This window comes from Bubalus kerabau, chromosome 1, assembly GCF_029407905.1.
Source record: "Bubalus kerabau isolate K-KA32 ecotype Philippines breed swamp buffalo chromosome 1, PCC_UOA_SB_1v2, whole genome shotgun sequence".
Taxonomy (NCBI): Eukaryota; Metazoa; Chordata; class Mammalia; order Artiodactyla; family Bovidae; genus Bubalus; species Bubalus kerabau.
Window position 1 is genome coordinate 193732376 of NC_073624.1, and position 13434 is coordinate 193745809.

At 40.2% G+C, this 13434-nt stretch overlaps 1 protein-coding gene across 1 annotated transcript in view; it reads right to left on the reverse strand.

Moving 5' to 3' along the window:
* SLC27A6 (solute carrier family 27 member 6) overlaps window positions 1-13434 on the reverse strand; it is a 90967-nt gene that overhangs the window by 30262 nt on the left and 47271 nt on the right. The window lies entirely within an intron of this gene.

Genomic DNA, 13434 nt, shown 5'->3' on the forward strand with positions numbered 1-13434 from the left:
GAATGGAGGTTCCTCAAAAATTTAAAAACAGAACTACCATGTGATCCAATAAAGTGCACCCCATGAAGATGGGGAAAAAATGGAAACAGTGACAGATTTTATTTTCTTGGGCTTCAAAATCACTGTAGACAGTAACTGCAGCCATGAAATTAAAAGATGCTTGCTTCTTGGAAGAAAAGCTATGACAAACCTGGACAGCATTTTAAAAAGCAGAGACAAAGAAACTTTGCTGACAAAGGTCTATATAGTCAAAGCTATGGTTTTTCCAGTAATCATGTATGGATGTGAGAGGTGGAACATAAAGAAGGCTGAGTGTCAAACTGTGGTGCTGAATGAAGAAGACTCTCGAGAGTCCCTTGGACAGCAAGGAGATCAAACCAGTCAATCCTAAAGGAAATCAACTCTGAATATTCATTGGAAAGACTGATGCTGAAGCTGAAGCTCCAATAGTTTGGCCACCTGATAAGAGCCAGCTCATTGGAAAAGACACTGATGCTGAGAAAGGTTGAAGGCAAGAGGACAAGGGGGCGACAGGGGATGAGACGGTTGGATGGCATCACTGACTCAATGGACACAACTCAAGGAGAGAGTGAAGGACAAGAAAGCCTGGCATGCTGCAGTCCACAGGGTTGCAAAGAGTCCGACATGAATGGCTACTGAAGAGCAATAACAAATATTCACTGCGGCATTATTTACAAAAGCCAAGACATGGAAGACCCTAATGCCCATCAACAGATGGATGAAGAAAATGTGATATAGATACAAGTGAATATTATTCCATCACAAAGAAGAATGAAATCTTACCAACATAGATGGACTTTGAGGGCATTATGCTAAGTGAAATAAGTCAGACACAGAAAGATAAATACTGTATGATCTCATATATATGTGGCATCTGAAAAACAAACAAACAGCAGCAAAAACAAAACCCCAAAACCCTAAACAGAAAACATATTGGTGGTTGCCAGGGGCAGGGTAAGGAGTGAGCAAAAACGGGTGAAGGGGGTCAAAATGTACACATCTCTAGTCATAAAATAAGCAAGTCCTGGGGATGCACAACACAGTGTGGTGACTATAATTAACAATACTGAATTGCATATTTGAAAGTTGCTAAGAGAGTAGAAAGTGAAGTTGTTCAGTCATGTTCGACTCTTTGTGATCCCATGGATTGCAGCCTACCAGGTTCCTCCATCCATGGGATTTTCCAAGCAAGAATACTGGAGTGGGTTGCCATTTCTTCTCCAGGAGATCTTCCTGAATCAGGGATTGAACCCGGATCTCCCGCATTGTAGGCAGATGCTTTACCGTCTGAGGCACCAGAGTTGACTCTTAGACAACAAGGGATTAAGGATAAGGACCCACCATGCAGTAGAAAATCCAAGCATAACTTCTAGCTGGTCCTTAGTATCATCAGTTCCACATTCCCAGATTCAACAACAGCAGATCATGTAATACTATGATATTTACTACTGAAAAAAATCTCCAAATAAGTGGACCTTTGCAGTTCAAATCCATGTTATTCAAGGGCCACTGTAAATCTTAAAGTTCTTATCACAAGGAAAAGAAAATTTGAAACTATGTATGGTCTTGAATGTTAATTAGACTTACACTGGTGATCAATTTGCAATACATAAATATACTGAATCATTATATTGCATCCCTAAAACTAATATGTTTTTTCTCATTATACCTCAATTAAAAAGTTACAGTAAGGATATAATATCAGCTTAGTCATGGTAAAACCATGATTCCCTCTGATGTACCATTATCCTTACAAAAGTAATATAAAATAACAAGAAATAATAATAAGTCAGCAATAATAATAAGATAGAAAACACAATGTCCCTGACACAATTAAAAATGGCCCAATGAACATTCTTTATCTCAGTTCCTTCTCAGTCTTAAAGGAGATTTTAATCTATTAACTTTAAAGAACACAGAGAATGGGAAAGGTAATTTCTCAACCTGAAAAGTGAAGAGATAAGAGGCATGTGACTAAGCAGAGTGGATAAGTTTGAACTCTAAGCCTGCATTTGGGAACACAATACACACCCCAGAGTGTGTCAACAAAGCATCAAAACAAAAAACAAAAAAACATGAGGAAGGCAGAAATCTTGGTTGCAAATTTGTGGAGGAAGCAGTTGCACTCGGAGACATCCTAATACAGACAATGTATCTGGGTGTTTGCCCTCTGCACATTGGTCAAATACTGGAGACTTACTCTCTGAAGAAGGCCAGCCAGATACCATTTCAGGTGTAGGAATCTATTGAAAACAGTAGATTCAGTGCAAGCCTGAATATTAAGTGGTGAGATCTCAGAGCCAAACTAATCTGCAGAGGTAGAAATTAGAATACTGTTTACATTCGGTAGAACAATGACTGATTTTTTATGATACCTAGGGGAATATCTTCAAGAAAAAATGAATAAAATTGATTAAAAATACTTGAAGTGTTATTAAATCATGTTCAGAAATTTCAGCTATAATGGAAAGTTTTGAGATGAATTAGTAACAGGCATTTAGAAAACAAAATTTTAGAAGTCAATTAGCATCAGGGATAAAAAGCTAAAAATTATCATTATATTTTAATTACATTGTATATATGCTATGAACAAACTATATATGACTTTTTAAAATGAAAACAACTAATCATCAGCATATTTTAAAACATATTTAAAACATTAATATAATTAGATTGGTGCCACAGAGGGAGAAGAAACATATGTGTGCGTGAATGACTGTGAGTAGGAAGGGCAGCAGATGACCGCTAAAACTGAAAAATCAAGAAGTAGTAACATACATGTTTTATTAAGAAATATAGAAGTAGGGGCTTCCCTGGTGGCGCAGTGGTAAAGAATCCTCCTGCCAATGCAGGGAACATGGGCTAGATCCCTGATTCAGGAAGATCCCACTTGCGCAGAGCAACTGAGCCCTGTGCCACAGTTATTGAGCCTGTGCTCTAGGGCCTTGGAGCCACAACTACTGAACCACACGCTGCAACTACGGAAGCCCAGGTGCCCTAGAGCCCATGTTCCCAAGAGAAGCCGCTGCGATGAGAAGCCCACGCACCACACTAGAGAGTAGCCCCTGCTCGCCACAACTAGAGAAAAGCTTGTGCAGCAGTGGAGACCCAGCACAGCCAAAAATAAATAAATAAATAAAATTATTAAAAAAAAGAAACATGGAAGTAAATAATAATCAAAATATCTTAAAATAATTAAATACATTTACCTCTAGAGATCAAGTATTGACAGCATTGGGTACTGTTTTCTCTTGAGAGTACTATCTGATTTTTTTTAAAATTGTAGAAGTACTAGTTTAGTAAAATAAAAATCAAATTAAAAAAATAAAATAAGAGCCAAGGGCTGTGGATACATCAGAATCTGACTTGCTGATTTCGTTAGGCCTTTAAACTCTTAAGGTAAATATTCCACTGATAAACGAAACACAATGAACAAACAAAAACATCACTCAATCACAGTAGCTTCTTCCAAGACAGAGGATTCTTCTCTACCACTAAATACAATCAGGAGCAATTCTGTCCTGGTTCTTCCTCCCATGGGCATGCCCAATACTGCCCACCTGGCATGGAACCAGCTTAAGGATTTTTCACTGCCATCTTCGTATATAAAATAGTAGTCCTGCAAATCTTAGGATTTATTCTGCTTTAACAGAGAACAATCTTTCGTACAGCATGACTCCTGGATGCTTTTCAGGTAAGAGATGAGTTTTAGCAAGTATCATTAATTATAAAATGATCTGGCATACTCTGGAAAACCAGTAAGAAGGTTGTTTGCAAACCCAATTACATAGATTTTAACCTGTGTGGTCTATAGCTGTATAAGCTTACTATTAATAAATAAGAATATTCATTCAGAGTCATTCAATGATATAGAAAATAAAATCACCAAAACTAGGATAAGGCCTTTGTCCAGAAATATTAAATTCACATATTTAACTCTTCAGATATGTATTTATTTAAAGTGTTTAAAAATTTATTCTACTTTTCTTTCCTTTAAAAGAAAACCCAGAAGATCATGCTTTGAGGGGTATGAAGAAAGGTCAACAGATTCATTATTTAGTGTTGTGGGAAAAAAGAGAATGAATATTTCCTTTGTTGCTGGTATGCATATACTCCTAAGAGTAAAATACAAATAACATAATTAACATAAGGTATATACATTACAGTTATTTTACAGTTTATTGAGATATAATCTAAAGTTTCAATGATATTATTCAGATTTTTGTTTAACTGATTAAAATCATGAGCATGGAAATATATAAATGAAAATAATATTATTCTTTTATGTATAATAATGATATAAAAATATATGAAGCTCTGGAGCAAGACCAAACTATATAATTGTATTTGGCATATGCCCACACAAAATCACATGTATACACATATATGGAGATGTGAGGGGAGAAGAGAAACAGAAGCTTTTAAAAGACTAGTTTACATAGGAGTGGAAGCTTTAAAGATATATAATACCCAGGGAGATGTTATCATAAATGCCATCAAGATGTTATCAAGGGTTACCTGGGGCTAAATCCAGCCTACTTCCTCTTTTAGTCAATAAAGTTTTATTAGGACAGAATCATACCCATTTATTTGAATTGTCTACCCTGCTTTTGCAATATAGCTGCAGAACTAAGTAGTTGTGCCAGACAGCATAATCCACAAATCCTAAAATAATTACTAATCTGGTGCTTTATGGAAAAAGCTTATTGACCTCTGCCCTAAATTATACACAAAGTGAGAAAAGCAACAACTTAATGTTAACACATAGCAAACACCACCTGGTAAACTGGACAACACACTGGTGCTACAAATTAGCTCATTAAGCCTTTCATCCAGATTCATTCTATGTTTTCTTCCTAAAAGAAGGGCTGTATCTTATTGGAAATAAAGGGGAGCTGGTTTTATTTGTAAAGCAGGTGAAGAGTTTCTTATGTATACAAGCACATTGGTTGGTGGGCAAAAGGTTGTTCAGATGAGCCTTGGAAAAATCCTACCCACCTAGTGATGTTGGGAAGCTCTCTTGGTGACCCTGCAAGATGACTGGAAGCCAAGGGAAGGTATCAAGCAGAGCCTGAGGTAATAACAACAGTAAGCTGGCACCAGTGGCATGATGGACTGAGAGTTTTGCTGCAGACAGCAGTTGAAATGATCCAGATAAAAGATGATAAGAGGAGGAACCCACTATATGGTCAGAGAAATGGTAAAGGAGGGTCAGCAAAAAGACAAATGTGCAGAAGAAAAAATTATCAAGATTGGTAAAGGGAGACTTCAAGCATACTCTGGCATATATGAAAATTGAGACTCTTCAGAGTCCCTTGGACTGCAAGGAGATCAAATCAGTCAATCCTAAAGGATATCAGCCCTGAATATTCATTGGAAGGACTGATGCTGAAGCTTAAGCTCCAATACTTTGGCCACCTGATGCTAAGAACTGACTTGTTGGAAAAGACCCTGATGCTGGTAAGATTGAAGGCAGAAGGAGAAGGGGATGACAGAGGATGAGATGTTTGGATGGCATCAACTCGATGGACATGAGTTTGAGCAAGCTCTGGGAGTTGGTGATGGACAGGGAAGTCTGGCGTGCTACGGTCCACAGGGTCGCAAAGAGTTGGACACAACTGAGCAACTGAACTGAACTGATATGGAAATTGAGAGCAGGGTCTGAGGTTGTGAATCACACTTAATCTCATGTGTGTCCTTTTTGAAGGTGATTTGTGAAATCAGTGGTAAATCATCTAAAATGTAACCAAATCTTCCTAATGCATGCGTGCCAAGTCGCTTCAGTTGGGTCTGACTCTTTTTTGCAACCCCATGACTGCAGCCCACCAGGCTCCTCTGTCCATGGGATTCTCCAGGCAAGAATACAGGAATGGGTTACCATGCCCTCCTCCAAGGGATCTTCCCAACCCAGAGATTGAACCCTTGTCTTTTGCATCTCCTGCACTGGCAGGCAGGTTCTTTACCACTAGTGTTACCTGGGAAGTCTTTCTTCCTAATGCCCATCTATAATTTAAAGAAGTTCCTCTCTGTCTAAAAGTCTCTTAAAGACTTCTTTTAGGAAAAATTCCAATTCCTTTCCCTTCTTCCTGAGTTATGAGGTTACTACCTAAATGTCACTGGATATCTAGGCTGTGTTGGGAACAGGATGAGGAAAGCATGCATAAATATAAGCACAATTAAATGAACAAATGAACACATAGCACCTACATAGGCACATACACAAAAGAAAGACACAGAGTGGCAGAGACAAAGAGACAGATGGAAGAGGAAAGGCAGAGAGTAAAAGTTAGAGAGAGAGAATATGAAAAAAAAAAGAAACAGAGCGAAATAGAGCAACACAGAAACATGGACACAGTGACATATGCAGAGGCAGAAAGAGACCCATCTGCATGTGACAGAAACACAGAGATACTCAAGACAGTTGAAGACACACACACACACACATGTGCACGCAGGGGTGTAAAGTGAGACACAGTCACACAGCACAGAGATCCACAACACAGAGTGAGAGATGGTGACAAAGACGCATGCACACAGAGGGGTGTTTTCTCTCTCACAAATACACATGCACACACACACAAAGCCAAAAAAAAAAGATATAAACTAGACACAGATATCCTGGAAGACAGAGAGAAGCACATACACAGAGACGCACAGCTGCACACAGAGGCATCAGCGTGCAGGCACACAGAGCGAGACGCATGCAAATAGAGAGACTTACGATCAGAAACCAAGACAGAGAGAGAGTCCAAGAAAGAGGGCAAAGCAGAAATCTGGACAGTGTGGGACGGGAATGAAAGACAAGCCTGCAGTCGTGTCAGAAGAAGCAAGGGAGTATGTCTGTACCCCGTGACCAGGTTATTATATTATCTCATTTTAATCACCATGACAACTCTACGAAATAAGAAGCATTATCCCCATTTTGCACACTGGGATAATGAAGTTCAGGTCCAAAGTCAAACATCAAATAAACAGAGATAGAATGTGAATTCATCAAAGCCTACGTGCTCCGTGGGCAGAGAGGGAAGGAAGGAAGGAGGAACGGAAAGAAGGAAAGAAAGAAGGGGAGCAGGGAGAAAACCAGCTCAAAACCTCTCAACAGCTCTTGCTCTATTTTCCCAAGCCTTTCCCCATGATTTTAGTAATAGAAAATAATTGAAACCTGGGTGTCTGGGCTTCCCTGGTGGCTTAGTGGTAAAGAATCTGCCTAACAATGCAGGAGACACGAGTTTGATCCCTAATCTGGGAAGATCCTACATGCTGTGGGGAAACTATTCCCGTGTGCCGCAACTATTGAGACTGTGCTCTAGAGCCTGGGAGCCCAAACTGCTGAAGAACCCAACAGCCTGTGCTCCGCAACCAGAGAAGCCACTGCAAAGAGAAGCCCTCATACCACAACTAGAGACCAGGCCCCATTCTCCACAACTAGAGAACGGCCCTCGCAGCAACAGAGACCAAGCACAGCCAAAGATAAATAAATACATAAAACTATTTAATAGTAATAAAAAAAGGAAATTCTAATTTAGCAGTAAGGGCTCAAGTGTTTACACACTGGTGCACACACAGAGTAAGCCACTTCATTGTACACAGAACAGACACATTTTATCCCATTTGAAATTTAAGAGAGAACTTGTTCAATGGATCAGAGCTTTCAATGCCGACATTCCAGGGTCACAGTTTGCAGTAGGTGGTTGCCCTCTGGCTTCAGTGCCGCCTCACAACGATGTGCCCATAGCAGTGGAGGACTCACAGTACTTTGTACCAAGGCTCTTGTTTCTTCAAAATATCCTCTGGGAGCTGTTTTCCAGGAGTGTCTGTTGAGCTTCTGTATTTGAGGGAGTGGCTAAACTGCAATTACCTCCTACCAGTCACAGATTTATTCCTGTGCTGAAATATACAGGTCTCTAACAATGCCTCTTAGAAACAAAGCCTCCTTCTTCCAGACCACGTGCTTAATCCTATTCAGTGACTCTACAACACACCCGGGCTGAATAGCCTCTTTATATACTTATGAAAAGTGAAACTCTGGAGGCTCTGTTTTAATATAGGTAATTTTGTGTATCAACCCTGATTTCTCAGGAGACAAAGACTGTTGATAGATGGAGAGACAAAAGAAAAAAAAAAACTCACAGTGAAAACAAAGGGGCAAATCTTTTCTGCCTTTTAGCCCTGGATAAGCAATGACTTAAGGGACAAAACAAAAGTATGGTGTAATTCGTAAAGGATCATCAAAAACATACAACTTGTGTTAGGGATTACAATTCTTCCATCTTGATTCTATTTAACAGAAGACCTCTTTTCTCCAAAACCCACTGTAATTACACATATACAAGTATCACACCCACACATCCCTGTAATAAGAAGAATGACTATAACATTCCAACAGTTTGCTTCTTTCATGGACACTCTACTACTACACACTGGAAAAATACAGACAGCAAGCCCAGTGGGTGTCACAGAAAACGGACAAAGAAACTTAAGTTCAAACAGGGTAAGAGAGAATCCTGTTGACAAGAAAACAGGCACAAAAGAGCAGATTTTATACTGAAGCAGGAAAGGAATGGTGGAGGGGAGAGGCCAGGGGACTCTTTCCAGAAAGGACCTAAGAGGATTTGAAAGCAGAGTCCCCTATTGCTAAGACAGTATAGGCTCAGCTGCCCCTAAACGTCATGGGTATGGGCAAGCCACGATTTCAGAGATGACAGTCATCAGTTCAACAAATCAATCTACATCATAAATAACAGTAAAAAAAGACCTCTGGGACTGCAAGTGTTACCACAAAAAGCTGTAACACATTGTTGTTTGGTCCCTAAGTCCTCCTCTTTGCAGCTCCATCGACTGCAGCATGCCAGGCTTCCCTGTCCTTCACTATCTCCCGGAGTTTGCTTAAACTCATGTCCATTGAGTCGGTGATGCCATTCAACTATCTCATCCTCTGTCACCCCCTTCTCCTTCTGCTCTTGATCTTTCCCAGCATCAGAGTCTTTTCCAATAAATTGGCTCTTTGCATCAAGGGAGCTTCAGCTTTAGCATCAGTCCTTCCAATCACACCGTGACACCTAGTGGGCTTATCTCCACTCATTTTCTAGAAAATAATAAGTAATCAAGATTACCATTTGTAGACCACTCTGCACAGGTGCTTTCTATCCTGGCAGCACTGGGAGAACTGAGAATGGGAGGAAAGCAATGCTTCAGACCAGCGGCGCTGCAAAGTGGCTTTGTAGAGAAAGACCAGCTCCAGGAGGTGACAAGACTCACCTCTAACCCAAATGACTGAGTTCACTCACCTAAAAGGGAGGATGATCCTCCCTGGAGACCCAGAAAAAGTTCACCTGAGCCACACTGCCATGAGTCACTAACGAATGTTCTGAAAAATGCAGGATAATTTCTGCTGAGCGCAGCAATGGCCTCAGGCCCTTTAGGCAATAATGCCGACTGTGATTTTTCTGAACTCTCCCTGGACTCTGTCCTCCCCAGGAACTCTGACTTTCTCATGGCAATTGAGCTTCCCTTTCAGGTCTGGGACTAGGCAAAGGCTGTGCCGATCATGAACACTTGTATGTCCCAGCAACTGGTCTTCTCATATTTGTTACTTTATTTTTAAAAATAATACAACTAATTTTTATTGAGCACTACGATGTCAGGCACCATTTTGAGTACTGAGGATATAAGTATAGATAAAAATGATAAACCTCCTGCTTTCCTGGAACTTATATAATAGTGAGGGTGGGGAGATTAAATGACAACAAATAAAAATTATCTATGAAATATATAACGAGGTGATCAGTTTTATGAGGAAAATAAGGCAGTGAAAGAGAACTAGGAGACTGTACTGAAGAGCCTGACTCCATTCTTCATGGTTGACTATGGAGAGCTTTCAAACCACCCCCATCCCCCTTCCTCTTCTGCCCTAAATCTGTGCAAACTATTGAGAATGGCCAGGGCTCCTTCCTTTGGCAGCAACAGGAAGTTCAAAGCACTTGAGCAACCCTATGTGCACAAGGTCCCTCACCCTAGGGCCAGCCTCTTAGCACAATAAAAGCTGAACTGGTCTCTTTCCTCCGCTATCTCAAGTCAGTTTTTGACCTGCTTGGGCCCCTATCTTCCTCTCCCCAGAAAGTCACATTATGTGAGTAATAAATCCATTCACATTCTCTTAGTGCACCTGTGACATCATCAGTCTCAAAATTACAACCCGGTTTTGAGTGTGGGGTCCACGTGAGTTGGGAAGGTGACTTGTACCAGACATGAATATGGGTTGTGGCCAGAGAAGCCCTCTCTGAGGAGGAGGAGGAGGGATCTGAATAGCCAGAGAGTGAGACATGCAAATATCTGGGGGAACATTCAAGGGGAGGAACTGAGAGTCCTGGTGCATTGAAGAAAAAGCTAGGAGGCCACTGAGGCTGGGGTGGATGAAACAAGCAGAGTGTGTGTCGGGGTGGGGGTGGGGGATCCTAGCAGGGCAAGCAGATCCCACAGAGCTGTATGGCCCCATGCTAAGGGCATCTGGATTTTCCTCCAGGAAAACTATCAGAGGGATTTGAATAGTGAAGTAACATAATCTGATTTACATTTTAACAGAATCATTCCAACTGCTACGTAAGAATCGAAGTTAGAAGGGCAAAATGGAGTTCAGAAGAGGCCATTTCTGGGATTTGGGGGGAGAAGTTGTGCCAATGCAAGATGAGAGCAGCAGGGCAGTAAGACGAGGTTTGAGTCTGGATATATTTAAACATTGAAACTGCAGGATGTGCTCGTGGAGGTGTGAGAAAAAGAGAAGCTGCAAGGAAGATTAATGACAGAGCTGCAGATACACTTTTGAGAGTTAAGTTGTAGATGGTATTTTCAGCTGGGAACACGTTCAGGGAGAGGGAGAAGGGAAAGGCTTGACCGAGAGTTCTGGACATGCTACCATTTAGAGGTCAGGAAGACTGAGGAAGATCCCAGCAATAGAGCCAATTTAAAGCTATAAACTGGCATTCCTGAGCCTGATTTATATGAGTCTAATATAGAGATACGGGCTGATAGATGCGATTGCGAACCTGTCAGGCTGGAGACTAGAACAACTTTGGCACATTTGTTACAATAACAAAAACATCTCATGAGGCCTCTTTGGAGAAGGCCGTCTCCTCTTCCAGGAGACTCCATCATTATGGCCCATCTGTCTCCATTTGTACTTCTATATCTGTCTCATTAATACTTATGTCAGCTTTGGATGTAATTGTTATTATACTCATCCTGTAGATGAAAAAACTGGTGTGGGGACTGCTTAGAGAAGCTGAACAATTCACCTATGATCACAGAGCTTATAAGACAGGGAAGACAGGCTTGAATGTGAAGCTCCCCAACTCCAAGGTGCAAAGAAATTAAATGATTTGCCTGATGCCACATGATGAATTAACGGAAAAGATGGACTTAGAACCCTTTTTTTTATTTAAATTCATTGTCTTTCTTTCATTGGGAATAAAATCATCTGCTGGAAAATTCAGGCTGCTAATACTTTGCTAAAGAATCTTGTATTTTCTGGTAAGCCTTACTAGAAAGGCAGAGATCCACAATTTCTGACCTTGACTTCATATGTCCATAGCATGGACATTAGAAACAGATTATTAAAGGAAGAGGCAATGTGGAAAATAGAAAATAAATAGTAAAATAAATAATCTTGAATATAAATTTTAAAATGTTAAATCAATATGGGAGGTAGGAAAACCGACTAATACACCATGTTTATAGTAACAGCAGGATATACCCCAAGAGGAAACAGGTATAATATTTTCAGGGTTTCCGATTTTGTATTTTTATTTCTAATGTTTTGTGTGACAAGCGCAACATAAACCTGTTAACATTTTAACATTAGTAAAGCTTTATTTTAAAATAATAATGGTCTAAATTGATTTTTGCAATCAATGTTGCATGGTTTTTATTATTCAAAGGCCAAATATTTTTTAACACTACAAAATTCCTCTAATTTTATAATGACATTCATGGAAAACATTACCACATCCTGTTTAAAAATAATATCCTTCCATTTGTGTTTGGCTTATCACTTCACATTTTTTCACATACATCTCATAACTGGATGATTAGAATCAATGGGCAGATTAGGAGAGGTAGGTACTGTTATCTATTTTATATTGGGTTAGCCAAAAAGTTCATTCAGGTTTTTCCTGTTTGTCACAGAAAAACATGAATTAACTTTTGACTACACTAAAGCCTTTGACTGTGTGGATCACAATAAACTGCAGGAAAGTCTTAAAGAGATGGGGATACCAGACAACCTTACTTGCCTCCTGCAAAACCTGTATGCAGGTCAAGAAGCAACAGTTAGAAACCGGACATGGAACAACAGACTAATTGCAAATTGGGAAAGGAGTACATCAAGGCTGTATATTGCCATCCTGCTTATTTAACTTATATGCAGAGTATATCATGTACTGGCGGGTTGGATGAAGCACAAGCTGGAATCAAGATTGCTGGGAGAAATATCAATAACCTCAGATATGCAGCTGACACCACCCTTTTGTCAGAAAGCAAAGAGGAATTAAAGAAATCCTTGATGAAAGTGAAAGAGGAGAGTGAAAAAATTGGCTTAAAACTCAACATTCAAAAAAATGAAAATCATGGCATCTGGTCCCATCACTTCATGGCAAATAGTTGGGGAAACAATGGAAAGAATGACAGACTTTACTTTCTTGGGTTCCAAAATCACTGCAGATGGTGACTGAAGCCATGAAATTAAAAGACACTTCCTCCTTGGAAAAAAAGCTATGACAAACCTAGACAGCATATTAAAATGCAGAGATATTATTGCCAACAAAGGTCTGTTGGCAAAAGTCAAAGCTGTGGTTTTTCCAAGTAGTCATGTATGGATGTGGACCATAAAGAAGGCTGAGCACTGAAAAATTGATACCTTCGAACTGTGGTGCTGGAGAAGTCTCTTAGGAGTCCCTTGGACAGCAAGGAGATCAAAACAGTCAATCCCAAAGGATATCAACCCTGAATATTCATTGGAAGGACTGATGCTGAAGCTGAAGCTCCAATACTTTGGCCACCTGGTGTGAAGAGCTGACTCATTGGAAAAAAAACCCTGATGCTGGGAAAGATTGAAGGCAGGAAGAGAAGGGGACGAAAGTGGACGAGATGGTTGGATGGCATCACTGACTCAATGGACATGAGTCTGAGAAAACCCAGGGAGGTTGTGAAGGACAGGGAAGCCTGGTATGCTGCAGCCCATGGGGTCGCAAAGAGTCAGATGTTACTGAGCAACTGAACAATGACAACAAATATAAAGACAGGACCTGTGGTTCCAAGAGAAGAGACCAGTAGAGAGTCACACAATAAAAGCTTGAACTGAGCCTGTGTCTTTTGATTCCACAGCCAACACACTACCTGATGGCTTTCCATATAAAGCAA